This window comes from Ruditapes philippinarum, unplaced genomic scaffold, assembly GCF_026571515.1.
Source record: "Ruditapes philippinarum isolate M1 unplaced genomic scaffold, ASM2657151v2 ctg15896_1_1_1_1, whole genome shotgun sequence".
Lineage (NCBI taxonomy): Eukaryota > Metazoa > Mollusca > Bivalvia > Venerida > Veneridae > Ruditapes > Ruditapes philippinarum.
The window spans coordinates 1-4,614 of NW_026865919.1; positions in this window are offsets into that span (position 1 = coordinate 1).

Sequence of the window (4,614 nt, forward strand, 5' to 3'; positions counted from 1 at the left end):
TTAATGTGTCAAGTTTAAAAATATTGGGATGAATGTAAAACCTGGGAAGAAGAGATTTACGTCTTATGTCATTAAAGTACGAACATTCAAATAAGTAGTGAAATTCATCACCAATAGCTTGATACAGACATAAGGAACAGACCCTATTATTATGATCAATTGCCAAATATCTGCCTTTTTCGATTGGTAATAGGTGATTCATTGTTCTAAATTTACATAAATATATATTTGCCTATGTCAAAAAACATAAAACATAGTTTTTAATTTTGACAAAAAAATCTTCATTTCTAAAATAAAATTTTGTAATTCTACGCAATGGCAGTAACTGACATAATACCATTTACATGTATATATGTATATCACATTTCTTATAATGTCAAATTATCCAAATGTAAATTGAATTAAATAAGTATGATGTTTTTACTTTGCATAATGTGTGCTGTCCTTGTTCCACAAGCATGGCCCGATATAGTATGATTACTTGCATGTTCATTGGTTCCATTTGAAATTTCATCTTCTGAAACTGATAAAACTTAAGAAGAAAAGTTAAAACTCATTTGTCTAAAAATAACTAGTTTCTAAAAAAGCTAGTTTCTATAATAACTAGATTTACCTAATGCTCACTACCTTGAACAACGTCATTTCGTCATCATTGTAACACCCATAGACGTCCTCATCAACATTTCCATAAACAACAACATTGTCATCAACACGGCCATCATTTTTACATATCACACGTCAATCATCCGTGTCAATACCTTGTTAGACCTCATATCAATTATTCATATCTGTATTTTGTTTTATATCATAAGCCAATTATCTATGACAATGTTTTGTTAAAAAATCATATGTTAGCTATTGTATTATCTGGTTTCTTGAGTATAGAAGGAAATAAATAAAATTATTGTTATTACCATCCTTTAAAAACTAATAAATATAGTGACACAGTTAAAAAAAACTCAGAACATATTGTAATTATGCGTTACGATTTATATTTAACTCCTACACTGCTGAAACCAGTAATCTGCCCTTTGCTACCACTTGAATTTAGTATAGATAGCTAGAATAGTAAGTAAATATAAATAATGATCATAATGCTCAAAAATACCGTTAACTATGAACGGAACGTCACATGAAAACTAAAAGTTTAACATGTATAATCCTTATGATTAATGCTAATTTATAATTAAAGTCCTTATTCATGGAAAATTTAACTTTGTGTCAAACAAATTGTACCTACGAAAAATATTTGATAATTTACAAATTTTATGTGATACAATAACATTTCCCGGATTTTCAGTGAAATATTTACATTTTTGCCTTAAAAAAACAGTAACGCTTTCCCGATTTTCATGTGTAATATTACGTTTCGGCTATATAGTTTTAATAAGATATAAAATAACTTACATTTTTTATTGATATTTAATTCTTCGACGTCCTAAAAAGAAACAATTCCAAACCTCCCATACTTTCGTTTCCGTCACACCCCTCTCACAAACTTCACACAAATGTAGCTAACAGTAAAGTGCATGGAAAATCACTCGACCATGATCTTGAGCGCTCGGGGACAATCTTGTATGTTTAACCACTGATTGATTCTCACCAAAAAAAACTAAACAAATCCGTTAAAGATGGCCGATCTCTTTTCAGTCACACGATTCAATTTGCTATGTATTTATCTAAAAACTTTTGTTTCCCGCCTGGATTATTCGGAAGGACAAAAAAAGTTAACGCGGATGGCACACCATCACGTGACATGCGCGAAACAGTTTTTATTCGTCATTCGAGCATTAAGACGCAAGTATCAAAATGAAATATTAAAAGAAGCTGGGACCTTAAAGTTAAAAACGGTTTATAATATATAAGTTTGTTAAGGTATTTAATTAAAGGAGCTCCACTGAGGTCCTAAAACCTAAACACATAAACATACATTCTTACATAGATATACTGCATATACATTTAAAACGGACAAGAATGCAAAATATGTTAAATATATTTAGAGGATATTCAAGTTTTTTAAATTACATGAACAGTGACTTATTTTTTTTTAAAAATCAGCATCAGACTAAAATAACAAAATTAAAAAAAAAACAGATTGCAAAAGTAGAAAATAAAAAATATTCATACGCGGAAAGTCCGAGCGAGGCCGAAGGCCCCGCGAGGGCTTTAGCGCTCTTAGCTAACATGTATGACGTGTAATATGAAATTAGACAAGGCCAATGAACGGAGAAGTCGGTAAAAATCCTTTCATACTTCCATTTTAAAGGTGTTATTCAGTATTATATGTACCCGCTTCCGTTTTCACTCGGAATATTAATAAAAAAAGTTGAGATTTGTTCCGTTGTCGGAATACACCGCCTTTTATCATTGAGTTACATTGTAAATGGTGGCGCCTAGCTAGAACTGACACTGAAAATGTCATTGATAGGTATAGAATTCTATATATTTTTTAATTGTTTTTTATTTGATTTCTATAGCCGGGCAAGCCAAAGCCCGGGCTCGCATAATATGATTTCATTCAACTCGTTCGATAAATTTAGTATTAAACCTACACTCATTCAATATCCTCTATTATTAATAAAAACGATATTACACTATAGTCTGTCCCATCAAATTTGAATATTCCATTTTTTATTTAATATAATAGTAAAATCATTTAAATTAATGTCATGTTAACCCTGCCGTCAATATCTCTAGGCATGTTTTTCATTTTTTTCATAAAGTCAGTAATATGGTTAAAATGTTAAAATTATATTTTTTCCCGTTGACTTACGTTGTAACCTGACGTGACGTCCATTTCAAAATGGCGGCGCCCATATGGACGTCATTTAGGGTTCGTCTCACAATTAGCGTGAAATGTACTCGGTAATTATAAAAAAAAATATTATTCTTATTTACTTTTTGATCAAAAGCTAAATGTTATCATTAAAATGAAAAATGACACAAAGTTGGTGTCAAAAAGGCAATTTTATTAGCAAACCATTATTTAAAATAATCAAAATCATTTTAAGTGAAAATATCAGTAAGCTTTATAAATTCTAACACACAAAAATTTAATTAGTTACCATGATTTACTGTGATAAGTGGAAAATCCTTCATTGATAAATCTTACCTTAACAGAGGAATAATATTTATAAATGATTTTATGACTGAAAATGGCAGCTTTTATACTCTACAGGAATTTCAAAACAAATATTTCTTTACCACAAACTTTTTACAATATAATAATATCATACATTCTTTTAGATCATATTTAGATTCCTTAAGAATTTCCCATAAATCAATAAAAGAAGTAAATCCATTACAACCTTTATTTATTAAGATGATGAATACATCAGTAAAGGGTTGCAGAATATTCTATGATACACTTGTATATAAATCCACTAATATTGTTTCTAAATCAAAATGGTTAAGAGATCTTAACACCAATCATTTAGACTGGAAAAATATATATAAGTTACCTTTTAAAATTTTAAATGAAACTAAATTACAATGGTTTCAATATAGGATAAATCACAGAATATTAGGCACCAATCAACTTTTGTTTAAGATGGGTTTACGACAAGATGACTTGTGCACTTTTTGTCACACAGCGAGTGAAACTATACCGCACCTGTTTTTTTACTGTAATTTTGTGAATATATTTTGGCAAAATTTAAAGACATGGCTGAACCAATCTTCCCCTTCGGTAAATGTTAATTGGTCTAAACTTGATATCATTCTTGGTAATAAAACAAATAAATCAGTGATAAACCAGTTAATCATACTTGCTAAATACTATATATATCAGAGTAAGATGAAAATGACAGTACCTGATTTTTCAACTTTTAAAAAGCATTTCTTTTCCTATTTTAAAGCAGAACATTTGGTCGCTGTCCAAACTTTTAATCTAAATAAGTTTAATATAATTTGGGCCCCACTAGCATCACTTACACCGACACAGGACAGGTAGTATATTTGTTTACTTTATATATGTGTTTAATTAATGTATAACTTAATGCTGTGATTTTTGTTTAAATCATGGTTTGCTTGACTTTTGGTTTGCTCCATCTTTTAAATGTTTTTTTTTGTTCAACAAGCTAGATAAAAAACATCCACCTGACACTCTTGAACCTTTATTTTTCTTATTTTTTTTTTCTTCAAACTTTTAAACATTCATATGATTTTGTTAGAACTATGCATTTAACATCTAATATTGTTAGAACCATGCAAGAATAGTGTCATTCTGCTTGAGTTCATGTAGATAATTCTAAGATTTAAATTGACCCCTTAACGCATATGTTTTTTCATATTTTAGATAACTCTTTTGTATATAAAAAAAATTCAATCTGGAATTACAGGCAAATCATTATAACAAGGTATATATACTATAATAATTTTAACAAAGACATTAGTCATTATTCATGACTGTTCAGAAGGCATATTATTGTTGTTGTTTTTTCCTTTCCAGTAAATGGATGTAATATTCTATCTAGCCATCTTTGTTTTCTTAGTTCTGTATAAGTAATAGATACATAACCTAATAAATGTCTTTTATAATGACTAAGAATTGTATATGATTATAATTTATTGTATGTACTTGTGAATTTGTAACAAGGTCTCAGAACATGTTAA